The 17,500-nt window shown below is 45.7% G+C and overlaps 1 protein-coding gene across 2 annotated transcripts in view; it reads right to left on the bottom strand.

Moving 5' to 3' along the window:
• spri (Src homology 2 domain-containing protein sprint) overlaps positions 1–17,500 on the bottom strand; it is a 444,124-nt gene that overhangs the window by 145,593 nt on the left and 281,031 nt on the right. The window lies entirely within an intron of this gene.

The following is a 17,500-nucleotide window of genomic DNA, read 5'->3' as shown; positions in this document are numbered from 1 at the left end:
CAAGAACAATGCGAAGGAGGGATAAAAGAGACAGAGAGAGGAGGAGAGAAGAAAAGAAGGGCAGGGGGAGGAAGAGGAGGAGGGAGGGAGGGAACAGGAGGTGGCGGTGTTCGAAAGGGGGAGAGGGGGCGTCAGGTGTGAAGAAGGAGAAGGAGGAGGAGGAGGGGAGGAGGAAGAGGAGGAGGGAGGGGAGGGGGAGGGGGGGCAGGAGGTGGCGGCGTTGAAAAGGGGGAGATGGAGCGGCAGGAGTGAAGAAGGAGGAGGAGGGGGAGGAGGAAGGATCGGAAGAGGGGGAGGGAGAAGGAGGGAGCAAAAAAGAAAAAAGACCACCTGATCGCGTCCTCACCAAATTCGCCCACGAACCCCTCCCGGCGCCCTCCACCCCAAACAGCTCCTCAACCTTGAAAACATTATCCGCCGCAAACAGCATGCAAAAGTAGCGAGTGATAAAGTTCGTCGCCTCCAGCCTGCCCCCTCCTCCGTCCTTCCGCCGCGGCCGCAGGCACAGACCGGACCGCAGCCCTTTGAGTAAACACCGCACTCTCGCCCCTCCTCCTCCCCCTCCCCCTCCTCCTCCCCCGTCGCTGTCCGAAGCCCTCCTCGAGGATGTGCTTCGTTACGCATTCATTGAAGAACTTGTGTCAACAGGACTCGCAGCGCCGCGGTCTGGGCCTCCTGAGGGGCGGGGCACGCGCGGGAATGCACGGCCCATGTGCAACGCTTATATATCCATCTATCTATCTATCTATCTATCGCGCGCGCGAGCGCGTGTGTAAGTAATTGTGTTAGTGTGTGTCTGGTGTGGTGTGGTGTGGTGTGATGTAGAGTAGTGTTGCGTGGTGTAGTATGGTGTGGTGTGACGTGATGCGAGTGTGAGAGTGCGTGCGTGCGCGCGTAAGCGTACGTGTGTGTGTGGAGTTATGTATATTGTGAACACCGACACATTCACACACACAAATACCCCACAAACGAGCCGACCGGGCGATAGTCTCCGGCATAAAGATTTAATCAAGCGAAATGATCTTCATCCCGCCCCTCCGGCCGCACTGCTGACGCGTCGCGGGCGGCTCACTCCGTCCACACCAGATGCTCCATATTGCGTCATCTATATGCAGGCCGCCGCGCTACAGGCTCCTGCTTACATTATTTTGATTGGAGCTTAAAGTATGGCTTCATAAACTGGCTTGACGGACGGCCTCGGGCGCGCGCGGGGCTGTGACGTCACGACCTAAGCCGGTGGCGAGGCTTTCAGCTCATTGGTTGCGGAGGGAGGGGGGGGGAGGGGGTTGTGTTTGTTCGTTTATTTGTTGTTATATCATGTATAAATATCCTATTCTTTGTTTGCTTGTTTGTTTGCCGTTTTTCGCATTTTTATTTCCTATTCTGTACATTGTACACTTTGCAATGCTGTTTGGGAATCTAATAAATACGGAGATTTGTTTGTTTGTTTGTGTGTGTAAATGTGTGTGTGTGTGTGTGTGTGTGTGTGTGTGTGTGTGTGTGTGTGTGTGTGTGTGTGTGTGTGTGTGTGTGTGTGTGTGTGTGTGTGTGTGTGTGTGCGTGTGTGTGTAAGCGTGTGCATGTGTGTGTCAGTGTGTGTGTGTGTGTGTGTGTGTAAGCGTGTGCGTGTGTGTGTCAGTGTGTGTGCGTACCTGCGTGCGTACGTGTGGGTGTAATTACGTAAGTGCGAGCGTAGGTGTCTATCTGAGCGAGCTAACCTTCGCCTGTTTACAATTCAGATTTTCTTCTCCTTTTCTCCAGACAGACTTCGCCCGCATTGCAAGCCCGTGACTCAGCCGCATCACCGCCACACGAAACCGATAAGATAACCCTTAATGTAATATAATAACATGATATCGCGGCCTGTCACAGGGAGATTTACAGCGGCGACGGAATGCCCGAACATCCATAACAAACAAACAAACAAACAAACGACAGCAGGAGCAACAGGAACTGCAACACAATAAAAATAACTGCAATATTTATAAAGGCAATACTAATCATGGCGATAATAACAAAAACAATAATAATAGCAACGATAAAAATATTGACAGTGATAAAGATGAAAATACTAATAATCATCATTATCATCATCATAATAATAACAACAATAATAATAATGATAAAACTAACAATAATAATACTTCTCGTATCAACAATAACTATCGCCAACAATTATAATAATAATGACGATTCTAATAAAACCTAAAAGCACAACAATAACAATTATAACAAAACGAAATGAGACACCAATGAAAGCGGAGATCATCATCACCACCATCGTTATCATCATAGAAAATAACGAATATGCAAACGAACAGATTCTCGCGGGGCTCAATATATTATTTTTTTACATAAACGGACTCCGGTGTTCGTTCCTTCCGTTTTCCGTAACTCGGAGAAAATGAACACTTTCCCAGAGCTTATGAGGGGAAAGAGGGAGAAGTGTGTGTGTGTGTGAAAGACAGAGAGACACAAACAAAGAGGCAAACAGACGCGGAAAGGGAAACGCAGAGAGGGAAGGAGGGAGGGAAAGGGAGGGAGAGGGAAAGGGAGGGAGAGGGAAAGGGAGGGAGAAAGGGAGAGAAAAAGGGAAGGAGAGAAGGAGAGGAGAGAAGGAGAGAAGGAGAGAGAGAGAGAGAGAGAGAGAGAGAGAGAGAGAGAGAGAGAGAGAGAGAGAGAGAGAGAGAGAGAGAGAGAGAGAGAGAGAGAGAGAGAGAGAGAGAGAAGAGAGAGAGAGAGATCCAAAAACAGAAACACAAATACAGAGAAAGAGATCTAACAAACACCAAACAAACAAAAATAATCACAACGAAAAAAAAAAAAAAAAAAAATGGCGCCGCCACGTGTGCGCTTAGCGGGAGGGCGGGAAACAGAAGACGAGCGAGATGCGCGCGCGCGGGACATGTCACGGACCTTACAATAGGATCCCGTGCTGGCGGCTTTGTTAATGGTCTCTGGCTTGGACCCCTGACAAAAAGACACTGCTAACCCCAGCTGCGCGTCCACAAAGGAAGCCAATGTCGTTATATGGGCATTTGGAGGAGACTTGTGGGAAACGAGAAAATATCGAAAGAGCATACGCGGCGATTAGGTGATCCTGTCCCACAACATCACCGCTAATTCATCCAGATGATGTAGAGATTACGGTAATCTGATTTATTCCGCTGATGTGCTTGGTTGCTAGCGTGAGAATAATGAATGGGGAAAGGGTGGAACAAGAAGGGAAGGAGTAACAAATATAAAGAAGGGAGCAATAGAAAGAAAATAAATGGGGAGAAAGGGAGGGAGGGGAGGAAGAGAATGAGAGAGAGAGAGAGAGAGAGAGAGAGAGAGAGAGAGAGAGAGAGAGAGAGAGAGAGAAAGAGAAAGAGAGAGAGAGAGAGAGAGAGAATAATGATGATAATAATAACTCCAACAATAGCATCAACAATAACAACAAAAACAAACACAATAATAATAATAACAATAACAACAGTAACAAAACAAAAATACAAAATGAATAAAATAAGACTCCTACCAACGAGATACAAACCGTAACCTGATACCGTTACCAATAAGAAAAAATACTGAATATAAGAAAAAAATAAAAAATAAATCGCGTCAAGACAGAAAGTCGATACATGTCAAAAAAGGGGAGGTAGAGAGCAGATGAGAGGGAGAGAAGGAGGGGGAAAGAGAGGGGAGGGAGGGATGGAAAAAAAGGGAGAGACGGAATTAGAGAGGGAAGGAGAAATGGACGAAGAGAGTGAAGGCAAGAAGAAGGGAAGGAGGGAGGAAGGGCAAATAAGGAGGGAACAATAAAGGAAGGAAACAGAAGAGAGAAGAAGGATAGTAGGGCTAGGGGTTAGGGAAGGGCTCTGAAGTGGGGAGAAAGAGAGGGTCATACAAAGGAAATATGGAAGGGAGAGGGGACAAGGGGAGTGGAATGAGAGAAAGGGAAGAGGAAGTGAGGAAGAAGGGAGGGGAGGGGGAGGAGAGGGGAGGTTAGTGGGTTATAAGTCTTAAATCGATAATAGACTTTTTTTTTCCTCAGTTTCGATCGCTCCCACGCACCCCCTCGAGATTTAGTCACAGATGCTGGTGGTGATGAGGTGGTGGGGGGTGGGGGTGGTGGGGGTGGGTTGGGGTGGGGGTTGTGGTGGGATTGTTGGGGTATGGGCTTCGATACGAGTTTATTAAGAGTCACGGGGATTTCAATCATTAATTTTCTTCATATATACGATAGCCAGGTTGCTAAGAAGGGTATGTGAACTAGTAGAAGTTATTGCAGCGTTTCAGAAATTGTTGTTTAATAGTTTAATCAATATTGACATGTTTTCTAAATATTGTGTGCTTCATTTCGCTTGCGGTATATTCTTGCCATATCATATTAGCCTTTTATGAGCTTTCGCCAATTCACCTAAATTTTGGCTACAATATTCGGTAATTATTAATGAATCATTTGCTTTTCACATCTCTCTCATCTGTTCACTTAGTTCTGACCTTGAAAAACTACAAAAACTAACATAAACTACAAAAAAAGTACTGCAACCGAATCCCCCCCCCCCCAACTTCCAGTCCAAAACAACCCAACTCGATCTACGCAAATACAAAACCTCGTATATATACAAATACGTATTACACGAAAAACACCAAAAAAATCTGTACCATCGTTTAAAAAAAGGAGGAAAATCGGAATCGTTCCCAATAACAATTCGTCACCCTTCGCCCACACACCCCAATTACCTTCGGCGTGTCTCCGTCTCCTCCTCTCCCTCCCCCCTTCCCCATTCTTCCTTCTCCTCCTCTTCTCACCTCTCTCCTCCACCTTTCCTCCTCTCCCCTCTTCCTTCTTTCCTTCCTCTCCCTCCCTTTTCCCCCTCCCCTCTCCCTTCTTCTCTCTCCTCCAACCTCCCCCTCTCCTGCAACCTGTCTTTCTCGCCTCTCCCTTCTCCAACCTCCCTCTCTCCCTTCTCCCCTCTCTCTCCCCTCCCCTTCCCCCATACTCCACCCCCATCATTCGCTGTATTTCACTCCCTCGCCTTCCCCCTCTGTAAATATAACGACCCAATAAACCATCTCGTCGCTAACAACCAATTTGACCCTAACTGTCATCTCCGCCATACATCTCGAGACGCATTGTGTGGGCAGGAAGGAGGAGGGGGGGTGGGGTCAAGGGATAGTGATATAATAGCCTCCGTGATATATATATATATATATATATATGTATATATATATATATATATATATATGTATGTATGTATGGAGAAAGAGAGAAAGAGAGAGAGAGAGAGAGAGAGAGAGAGAGAGAGAGAGAGAGAGAGAGAGAGAGAGAGAGAGAGAGAGAGAGAGAGAGAGAGAGAGAGAGAGAGAAGAGAGAGAGAGAGACGAGAGAGAAAGAGATGGAGAGAGAGAGAAGAGAGAGAGAGAGGAGAGAGAGAAGAGAGAGAGAGAGGAGAGAGAGAGAGGAGAGAGAGAGAGAAGAGAGAGAGAGAGAGAGAGAGAGAGAGAGAGAGAGAGAGAGAGACGAGAGAGAGAGAGAGAAGAGAGAGAGAGAGAGAGAGAAGAGAGAGAGAGAAGAGAGAGAGAGAGAGAGAGAGAGAGAGAGAGAGAGAGAGAGAGAGAGAGAGAGAGAGAGAGAGAGAGAGAGAGAGAGAGAGAGAGAGAGAGAGAGAGAGAAGAGAGAGAGAGAGAGAGAGAGAGAGAGAGAAGAGAGAGAGAGAGAGAGAGAGAGAGAGAGAGAGAGAGAGAGAGAGAGAGAGAGAGAGAGAGAGAGAGAGAGAGAGAGAGAGAGAGAGAGAGAGAGTTAGAGAGAGAGAGAGAGAGAGAGAGAGAGAGAGAGAGAGAGAGAGTTAGAGAGAGAGAGAGAGAGAGAGAGAGAGAGAGAGAGAGAGAGACAGAGACAGAGACACACACACACAGAGACACACACACACACACACACACACACACACACACACGCACGCACACACACACACACACACACACACACACACACATATATATATATATATATATATATATATATATATATATATATATATATATATATATATATATATATATATATATGAGATTCTTGTTTATGTATTTATATACCTGTGTGAAAGTGAGTAAGACGGAGTGAGCGGGTGAATGAGAGAGCAGATCGAGTGCCAAGACAACAAGAGAACTAAGACACCTAGAGAACAGAGAGAGAAAGAGAAAACGCAAGAGACCGAGACGCAACACAGAAGGGCAAAAGGGAGGGAAGAAGAGAGGGAAGAAAGGAGGGAGGGAGGGAGGGATGGAAGAAGGGAAGAAGGGAAGAAGGAAGGGAAGAAGGGAAGAAGGGAAGAAGGGAGGGAGGGAGGGAGGGAGGGAGGGAGGGAGGGAGGGAGGGAGGGAGGGCGGGGGAGGGGGAAGGGGGGCCAGAAACTCAAGACCTCCCAAGCCTTTGATGTCAGGCAATAAAGGCAGATTCTGGCGCCGACGTCCATGGCCTCTTTATATATATTTAATGAGTAATCAATCGACCCTTCAAGGACTTTTATGGGACACTCGCGTAGGCCTAAATTGCTTTTGAAGGGCCAGCCCCCCTCCCCTCCCCTCCCCCGGGGCTCCCGGTGACTCTTCATAACTGACTTCGAAAGAAAAAAAGAATAGGAAATGCGTACATGATAAAGAATCAGAATAAAAACTATAATAACAATAACTACAGCAACAATAACAAATAACAATACTACTACTACTAATAACAATAATAAAGTATTATAAGTGTAACTAATTGAACTATTATTAACTGTTAATAATAATAATGATATTGGTAACATAAACAATAATGAAAACATACCTCTACTCATACAAAAATAATAAAAAAATAACATAACAATTGCACAATAATAATAATAGTAATAACAACAATAAGCATCGCCATGAGAATAACAACAACAACAACAACATAACATAACCAAACCAACGACTATAACACGAAAGCCATAGTTATAGCCCTATAACATTAACCGCCTCTGAATAAGCATGAACACAGCACCGCAGCACAAAAGAACTTGCTTTCGCCCCGTTCTAATATTCAATTGGCCTACGATGCCGCCTCGTGTTTGGTGAACAATAAACCACAAAGCCACATCGGAGAAATTGCACAGACCACAACAATAGCAAAAAAAAAAAAAAAAAAAAAAAAAAAAAAAAAAAAAAAAAATACTTGCCTAAAACGGTCTCATTTGGTTTTCCTTCATCTTCTGGTATGTTTTTTCTTTCTTTTCCTTTTTTTTTATCTTTTTTTAATGGAAGCCTTGACGGATATTAATGGATAAACTGACCAGTGGTGAAAGCTGCGGCATAAAGGGAGTAATCTAATATGGCCAATTTTTTTCCAGGTCTCCTTTATTTTCGTGCTTAATCTCTTTTCATTCTCATTCTTATTCTCTCTCTCTCTCGTTCTCACTCTCTCTCCCTCTATCTTTCTCCTTCTTTCTTCCTCTCTCTCTCCCATTACCCCCCCCACATTCCTTCCCTCTCTTCTCTCTCTCTCTCTCTCTCTCTTCTCTCTCTCCCTTACCCTCCCTCCCTCTCTCCCTTACCCTCCCTCCCTCTCCCCATCTCTCCCTTACCCTCCCTCTCCCCCTCTCTCCCCCCTTCCCTCTTCTTCCCTCTCGGTGAATAAATCGTGAACCGCGAAAATTCCTCCCAAGGTCCCACACCGCAAACAACACAAAATATAATAAATCAAATGAGAAGAAAGCTTCTGGGAAAATCGCGGCTAAACACAACAATGGGGTTATTAATTCTACTATTTGTCGGTTGAATAATATGTCCCGTTTTGTGAAGCCTCTTTCACGCTCTGAATATATTGAGTTCAGTAGGCCTATACAATATATAAAATACTTCATTCACCGAAGGAATTTAACCAATTTACGGTACTCACATTACGAATAATATTAATAGCAATACAGGGGCCAGAGCATGAATATCATTAATACCATATAAGTACATTCCATACCATAAGGGTACCATGTTCCATAAACTTGATTTTCACCTAGGGAGCATAAATAGCCCATGATATATGATCAAACTATGCATGGCCCCTTTAGGCCTACCTGCAATCACTGACAAAGAAGAACAAGAATAACAATAATAAGAAGAAAAATCATCAATTTCGCAGCAGGAGAAAAATCGAACCTAAAAAATTACTGAAGACACACCAATAAATCCACTTTCACAACAAAATCCACAATATCCACAGAATACCAAACCCCCAGAAAATAAATTCCGCACATGCAACCCTTTCCATCCACCCCCTTCCCATTGTTTTTTATCAAAATGAACGAAAGAATTAGAAACAGGAAAAATTAAGAAAAGGTAACACAAGGGATTAAAAAAACACTCGGGTGAAACATTGAAGTCCTACCCACTTACTCCCCCCCCCTTCCCACCCTTTTTAACAATATGAACGAAAGACACAGAAACAGAAAACATACGAAAAAGAGACACAGAAAAAAAGATAGAAAAAAAAAACACGGATGAGAAACTTAAGTCCTACGCACTTGCCTTCCCACCTTTTTTATCAAAACGAACGAAAGGCACAGAAACAAAACAAAACAAAACAAAACAAAAATCACGAAAAAGAGACAGGAATTCAGAAAAAAAAACACACACGGGTAAAAAAAAACTACCCCTTGCCTCCTCTTCCCCCCCCCCCCCCCTCTACTCTCCTCACCCGACCCGACCCACGTGACTCTACCCGACTGCCCCTCGTGGATGCATTACTTCAATTTGGTTTTACATGCAGATTATTCAATGGGTCCCTGACGCCAGATCTGAATGGCTGGCGGGAGGGCGAGTGTGTGTGTGTGTGGGGGGGGGGGGCAGGAAAGGGGAAGAGAAAGATGAGACAGGAGAGAGGAGAGAGGAACACAGGGAGGATGGGGGAAAGAGAGAGAGAGGAGAGAGGGAGGAAAGGGGGAGGGGGGAGGGGGAGGGGGAAGGGGAGAGGGGGAGGGGGAGAGGGGTGAGAGGAGAGATAGATAGATAGATAGAGAGAGAGAGAGAGAGAGAGAGAGAGAGAGAGAGAGAGAGAGAGAGAGAGAGAGAGAGAGAGAGAGAGAGAGAGAGAGAGAGAGACAGAGAGAGAGAGACAGACAGACAGAGACAGGAGAGAGAGAAATAGGAGAGAAACCAAGAGAACGAGAGACCCAGAGAGAGAGAGAGAGAGAAGAGAGGGGGGGCAAAAAGGGGGAAAGAAGGACGGAGCGCGATCTGGAATCCCGGAATGGCTATGGGAATTTCCTGGAAAATCGGGAGACGGCAGGGAGTCCGGCTGGAATATGCGTGGCGGTGGGGGGCTGTCGCTGGGGCCCCGAGACAGCTGACAGCCCCCGCCGCGCCCTTCCGTGTGACAGCGACGGCGGAAAGAGCTCAAATGCGGCCACTTTTTTCCGCCTCTTGCCCCATGCATAATGTAAAGGGATTTAAATACATGAGCCTCGTTTATCGTTTTGTTCCTGTAACTTTTTGTTATAAAAAGAGTGGGAGGGAGGGAGAGATAGGTAGATAGAGAGAGATACTGAGAGAAAGAGAAAGAGAAAGAGCGAGCGAGAGAGAGAGAGAGAGAGAGAGAGAGAGAGAGAGAGAGAGAGAGAGAGAGAGAGAGAGAGAGACAGAGAGAGAGACAGAGAGAGAGAGAGAGAGAGACAGAAAGACAGAAAGACAGAAAGAGAGAGAGAGAGAGAGAGAAAGAGACACACAGACAGAAAGACACAGACAGAGAGAGGGAAATCCAACGCGTAAAGACTAAGACAGCCAGACAGAGGAACGCACAAAGTCACGCCACATCCCAGCTGAGGACTATCCCAGGACGATGCCTCCCCCACCCGACAGAGGGGAGGGAAAGCGGGAGGGAAAGCGGGAGGGAAACCGAGGAGAGACGGAGCACGCCCATCTTCCAAGCCTTATTTGTTATATGCAGATTTGGAGACAGGGCGAGCTGCTCCGGAACGAACGAGAGATACTGAACTGGATTCGGGCGAAGAAGCTGCCACGTTCCTAAGGGGCAGAATGACTGACCGTTCAGCTCGATAACAAATGTTTATCAACAGCTTGTGATATTGCATGTAAAGTAGTAACAGACACATCGCGTGAAATGGAAAAGTAAATCGAAAAATGTAATACATGAACAGGAAAACAAAAATGTAATCAACAAAAAATTAAAAGTAATGCATAAACAAGTAATAATAATGTAATAATAATAAAATAAATGGAAAAGTCAACAAAATACAATACAAAATGTAATATATAAACACGCAACCCAAAATTGGAAAAATGCACACACACACAAAAAAGTATAAACAAAAGAGTGAACAGAATATTCCTATATAAAAATAAGCAAATAAACAAGCAAAGAAACGCCAAAAAGACACTTAACACTCCCATAAGGAAACCACAGTACGAAAAATCCTAAAAAGCGAAAGTAGTAAAAATCAGAAGCCAAACAAACAAAACAAAAAACACAAAACAACAAACAGAGATAACGCAAGAACCACAACAAAAACAACACCCAATCACATTATCATCCACAGCCGCGGCGCTATCATCACGTCCTTCACGACAAAAAACGAAAAAAAAAAGAAACAGAAAATATATGACCCACAAAAGTTAACTGAACCCTCTCTCTGTTTTGTTGTCTCTGGATCAGCTGACTCCTAAATTCCTGTGTTTTTTTCTTTCCCCCTTTTTTTCAATCTTTATCTTAATTTTTATCTTATCTTGAGATTCGGTCGCGACTAATCCGTCATGATTCACAACGTAAAGTGGGTGCAAAGAGGTAAATGACAGACTGGTTCCGAATCGTTTCATTTCGACTTTACATTAAAAACGATTGATGGTGGGCGCAGGATCTGAATTCTATTGGAACAGCGAAGGATTACGTGAACAAAATAAATGAGTAAATAAACAAATAAGTAAGACGTAAATTAATAAATAAAGACAAACAAACAAATAAATAAAAAAAACTTAATCAAATTGAATAAGTAATACATTAAAAAATGCCGACTACCCCCAAAAAAACTATTCATGGCACACAGATATCAGACACAGAGAGGGAAGGGAGGGGGGAGAGGAGAGAGGAAAGGGGGGAGAGGAGAGAGGAGGGGGGAGGAGAGGAGAGATGAGGGGGGAGGAGAGGGAGTGGGAGAGAGAGAGGGGTAAAGGGGGGATAGGTACAGTAGACGCGCGCGTGTGTATAGTCACCATGACAACATATTGCACTCTACTTAACGATGTCGACAAGGGGAGGTGGGTGAGGGGGAGGGGAGGAGAGGGCAGAGAAAGTAGGGGGGCCGGTGGGAGGTTAGGGAGGGTAGATGGCAAGGGAGAGGAGGAGGAGGAGGTGGGAGGAGATGATGAGGGGGGGAGGGGAGGAGAGGGGAGAGAAAGTAGGGGGGCTGGTGGGAGGGGAGGAGGGGATAAGAAGACCAATAGAGAAGAGTACTACCGTATGTTGTGACGGTCATCGCTTATTGATCACATTAGTTATGCATGCTTGTTTTCTTATTCCGGTCCGCCTGTCTGTCTGTCTGTTTGTCCGTCTATCTGTCTGTCTCTCCAACTATCTTTCTTTCTCCTTCTCTTTCATTTTCTCTTGCTCTCTTTCTCTTTCCTGCTCTCTCTCTCTCCTTCTCTCTCTTCTTTCCCTCTCTCTCTCTTCCTTTGTCTCCCTCTCCCTTAATCACGATTTCATGTCTCCCTTTTCAGACAAGGTAAATGTCGGAAAATACATTCAAATGATAGTAATCTGATAGATGTCCCTTTTAAGCTCTTTTTTTTTATTTTCGTGTCCGAGTCGGGAAGCGTAAAATATCTCTGTGTGATCATACATACTAAGAGGTGAAATTGTGAATATCTCACTGTTTTTACGTGTTTCTCTCGCATTCTCCCCCCCCCCCCCCATTTCTCTCTCTCTCTCTTTTTCTCTTTCTTTCTCTCTCTCTCTCTCTCTCTTCCTCTCTCTCTCTCTTCCTCTCTCTCTCTCTCTCTCTCTTCCTCTCTCCCTCTCCCCCTCTTCCCTCCTTCCCTTTCTCTTCTTCCCTTCCACACTTTATCTATTCTTACCTCCACCACTGCTATGATCAGGAACGGACTTAGTCATTATCACTTTCACACTCACAAAAACCAATCTGCGGCATCATCTCCCTTTCATACAAGTTTTTTAAAAAGAAGAAAAAGAAAATAAATAGAAGAATAAAATGTGTTCAACAGCACGGCCATCTAGCGTCGAAACCATAATCTTTTTACCAATATTTTTCTAGCCATTATCCATCATCAATTTTCCCCTTCATTATATATACACATAAAAAAAAACTTTTTTCCTGGTCATATGTTTTTTGCTTGAAGGGAAAGGTTTACATATTTCTTATATATATAAAATCGTTCATCATTTTCTCTTTTTTATATTATCTTATATACATATAATTTTCTCTAATCCATCTTTTATTAATTCCTTCAGTCCAAACTTTCACAATTTCGTCAATCACCTGTTTCTATACATTTCTTTTCTTTCTATCAATTTTTTCTCTCCACTCTTTTTCTAATCCATCCTTCATTAATTCCTTCTATCGAATCTTTCACCATTCATCAGTTCCTATCCGCTTCTTTCTTTTTATCAATTCTTTCTATCCACTCCCTCAATTCATCTAGTCTCCCCTATTCCTCGTTATCCATCCTTTCCCCAATTCCTCTCTACACGAGCCTCTGCCAATGCTTTTATGGGCGAAAATCAACCCATGTGTTCGTCCTCATAATAAGCGAGCTCTGTACTTCATCACCCCGCCCTCAAAACTTCGTAATTACCCATAATTCTCTCTTCCTCATTAGCAACTTCCACAACACGACTTGCCCTCCCTCCTCCTCACCCCCTTCCTCTCTTCTTTCTCCCTTCGCTTTCCTTACCCCTTTCCCCTTCCCTCTTTATTTCCCTCTCCCTCTCACTTCCTCTATTCCCCTCCCATCCGCCCTCTATCAACCTTCCTTCCTACCTACCTCATTCCCCCTCCTTTCCTCTCCCCCCCCCCCACGTCCATCCCTCCCTCCTTCCTCCTCTCCTACCCCCTCCCATCCACCCCCCATCAACCTCCCTTCCTACCCTCCTCATTTCCCACCCCCTCCCACCCCCTCCCTCCTCCCCTACGCCCTTCCCACCCCCTCCTCCCTCCCTTCTTTCCGTCCTAATTACCCATCAGCAGAATATCGATTGATAACTCGAACTTATCAGATGAATATCACTATCACTATCTACAAAGGCTGCCATCTGTACGATAAGCGATGTGCGCGTCTTAGCTTTGATAACTGATAATAATAACTTGACAATCATTTTCTCAATTTCCTCCATCTGCTCTGCCGCCACCTGCGCTTCTGGGTGTGTTTGTAGGTGTGTGTGTGTGTGTGTGTGTGTGTGTGTGTGTGTGTGTGTGTGTGTGTGTGTGTGTGTGTGTGTGTGTGTGTGTTTGTGTGTGTGTGTGTGTGTGTGTGTGTGTGTGTGTGTGTGTGCGATCAGCAATGCTATTTTTAGTGTCGCATCCGTGTAAACAAAGGACAGAACACGACAGGTAATTATCTATTCTTCTCAGTGTCTCTCTGTCTTTGTTTGTCTATGTCTGTCTCTCTCTCTTTCTTCTTCCCTCCCTCTCTCTTTCCCTCTCCCTCTCCCTCTATCTATCTTCCCTTCCCTTTCTTAATAAAACATAAGGCTCTCACATACGACCAGAAGAGAAAGAAAAAGTAAGAAGAAAATACAAAGAGGGGTGGAGGTGAAGGTGGAGGTGAATGAGGAGGAGGAGGAGGAGGAGGATTTAAAGATTTAGGAGGAGGAGGAGAAAAAGATGAAGAAAAATAAGAAAATTAAGGAGAAAAACAAGGAAGAGAGAGAGAGAACGAGAAAGAGAGATAGACAGATAGATAGATAGAGAGAGAGAGAGAGAGAGAGAGAGAGAGAGAGAGAGAGAGAGAGAGAGAGAGAGAGAGAGAGAAATCGAGAAAGAGAGAGAGAGGGAGACTAAAGAACTTGCGACGCCGTTCCCCTCACCGCAGGCACACAAACACAATAAAAACCAGGCGGGCGCAGTCATCATCATAATCAAACGACAGCGTGCTATTACACCCTCCCACGGCCGCATTCTCTCTCTCTCTCTCTCTCTCTCTCTCTCTCTCTCTCTCTCTCTCTCTCTCTCTCTCTCTCTCTCTCTCTCTCCCCCCCCCCCTGTCTACTTCCCTCCCTCCCTCCCTGTCTATCTCCCTCCTTCCCCCCCACCCCCTCTCTCTCTTTCTTTACTTCTTAATCAATTTAACTTATTTTATCCAACTGCCCCACATCGAGTACAACTTCCTGTCCGCCAGCTCTCGTCCGCCGCGGGTACGCATGTCCGTCCGCAGGTCAACAACATGCGACGGTGCAGTGGTGGAGCTGGGGGAATGGGGGAGGGAAGGGGAAGAGGGAGGAGGGAAGGGGAAGAGGGAGGAGGGAAGGGGAAGAGGGAGGAGGGAGGAGAGAAGAGGGGGAGGGAGGAGAGAAGAGGGGGAGGGAAGGGGAAGAGGGAGGAGGGAAGAGGGAGGAGGGAAGGGGAAGAGGGAGGAGGGAAGGGGAAGAGGAGGAGGAGGGAGGAGAGAAGAGGGGGATGGAGGAGAGAAGAGGGGGAGGGAGGAGGGAAGCGGGGGAGGGAGGAGAGAAGAGGGGGAGGGAGGAGAGAAGAGGGGAGGGAGGAGAGAAGAGGGGGAGGGAGGAGGGAAGCGGGGAGGTGGAGAGAGAGGGGGAGGGAGGAGGGAAGGGGGATAGGATAGGGAATAGGGGGCAGGAATAGGGGATAAGACAGTTGGCAAAAAGAAAAAATATCAAAGCAAAGAAAGCATTTGCAAAATGGTGTGTGTGTGTGTGTGTGTGTGTGTGTGTGTGTGTGTGTGTGTGTGTGTGTGTGTGTGTGTGTGTGTGTGTGTATTAGAGCGAGCGAGCGAGCGAGAGAGAGAGAGAGAGAGAGAGAAAGAGAGAGAGACAGAGAGAGAGAGAGAGAGAGAGAGAGAGAGAGAGAGAGAGAGAGAGAGAGAGAGAGAGAGAGAGAGAGACAAACAAATACAAAAGCAAAGACAGAGACATACAAATAAACAGAGACAGAAGCAGGGATAGACACAGACAGAATAAAAATATAATAAAAACAATTAAAAAAAGAGACAGAAGTAAGAAAACATGTCTTCACTTCACACAGGGAGAAAATTCAAGACTTTCAGAAAATAGCTCCACGAAGATGAAAGATTGTCTGGTTGCCTTAACAAGCTGCAAAAGAAAGTTGGGAAAAGAAAGACGGAAGGAGAGGGGAGTTACATGGAAAGGGGGAGGAGGAGGGGGAAGAGGAAGGGAGGAGGAGAGGGAAAAGGAGGGGAGGAGGAGAGGGAACAGGAAGGGAGAGGTGAAGTATGCGGGGAGAAAGAATGAGAATGAAAATGAGAATAAAAAAGGGACAGACAGATAGATAGTTAGACCGGTAGAAAGATAGACAAACATATAAATAGAGAGAAATATATATATATATATATATATATATATATATATATATAGATATATATATATATATATATATATATATATAGAGAGAGAGAGAGAGAGAGAGAGAGAGAGAGAGAGAGAGAGAGAGAGAGAGAGAGAGAGAGACAGACCAGCAAAAAAACAATCCTAACCAAAACAAACAAACACACAGACATATGCACCACCGGAGGAGCCACACGGAGAACTACCCCCCCCCGCAGGATCAGCAAGCCGAGTGGCATGGCGCTGATAGCAAGGGAGGGAGGGGAAGAGGGGGGGGGAGAGGGGGGAAGGTGGAAGGGGAGAGCGGTGATGCAGATGGATGGTTGATTGGAGGGTTAGGGGGAAGGGGGAGGGTGAAGGGGGATATTGAAGGGGGAAGGGGGAAGGGGGGATATTGATGGGGCAAGGGAGATAAAGGGGGAAGGAGGAAGGGGTTGTCGAAGGGGGAGGTTGATTTAAGGAAGGGTGGGGGAGAGGTTGAAAGGGGGGGCGAAAGTGTACGGAAGGAGGAGGATGAAAAGCAAGGGAGAGGAGAGGAAGGGGGAATAAAGGGAAGGAAGGAGAGAGCGTAGAAGAACAGAAGGGAGAGCGAGTGGACAAGATGAATAAGGAGAGAGAAGATGAAGAACAAAGGGACTCAAACAACACATGAATGGAGAAAAAAATGGCAAAACGAGGGAGAAAGAAGAACGAACGAGGACGCAAGACAAACGCAAGACACCAAGACGAAGTCAAAGTCAAGCGAAGACGAACATCGAACGGCGGAAGACTGAAACAGGAAGAGGACAGAGAGAAGACGAAGAAAGAAGAGGGGAAGGAGGGAGGGAGTGGACGGAGAGGGGGAAGGAGAGAGAGAAGGAGGGCACTAATACACAATAACGACGACCGTAAACGTGCGATCACGGCCTAAGGTCCCGCCATCGCTGCGTCATCGCCGACGATTCGTCCGGACCCATGACCGCTGACTTCATTCATCACTCCCCTCGTCCGTCATCCCTTCACCCGGTCATTACCGCACGAACGCAGAAGGGGGGGGGAGGGGAGAGGGGAAGAAAGGAGAGAGGGAGGGGAGAGGGGGAGGGGAGAAGGGAGAGGGGAGGGGGAGGGAGAAGAAAGAGGGGAGGGGAAGGGAAGGGAGGGAGAGGGGGAAAGTTAGAGAGGAAGAGCGGGTGAGGAGAGGGGGAGAAGGGAAGGATAAAAAAAAAATTAAAGGAGGTGATTGTACGGGTTACATAGAGGAAGGAAAGGAAGCAGAGGAAAGAGGGGGAGGGAGAGATTTAAAAGAAGCGGAGGAAGAGATAACCGATGTCAACGAATGAAATGAGAATGATAATAATTATGATGAAATGAGGATGTGAAGAATGGAAGTGAAGAGTAAGAAAATGAAAAAAGAAGGCCAGATCTAAACAACAATAAAAAAACACGGAAAACAAAGCAACAAAAGAGACCGTTTTATCGACAACAACGATAATACACACGAATAATATCAAAGCAAAACACAAACACACACACAAAAATAAATAACAAAATATACATATCAATCCTCTTTTTTAAAACAAGGACGAAAACAAAACAAATCCCCAAATAGAACCATCATGCACGTAGCAAGGACGCCAACGTACCCACTGATATACCCCACAGCCCGGGACGTCACAAAGGGAGCTCCTGTGTCTCTGACTAAAAAAAAATCGTGTGTCAAAGGGGATTCAAGGGGGGAGGGGGGCGTAGGGGGCGTGGGGGGCTTAGGGGTGGTTGGTAGGGGGGTTGTGTCGGGTCCCAGCTGGGTTTACGAAGTGTTTATAATTGATGAAACGATGCACTGTATATATATTTTTTTAGTTATCGAGTCAAATTAGCAAATAAATACGGTGCCGTACAATTCAAAGGGAATAAAAATTCCCACACGTGTCTACATGTACTATACATCTATACAATAACAGTATGTGGAATCGT

Source organism: Penaeus vannamei, chromosome 20 (genome assembly GCF_042767895.1).
Source record: "Penaeus vannamei isolate JL-2024 chromosome 20, ASM4276789v1, whole genome shotgun sequence".
NCBI lineage: Eukaryota > Metazoa > Arthropoda > Malacostraca > Decapoda > Penaeidae > Penaeus > Penaeus vannamei.
The sequence above is the reverse complement of the archived record's forward strand: the minus strand, read 5'-3'. Positions and strand labels throughout refer to the sequence as shown.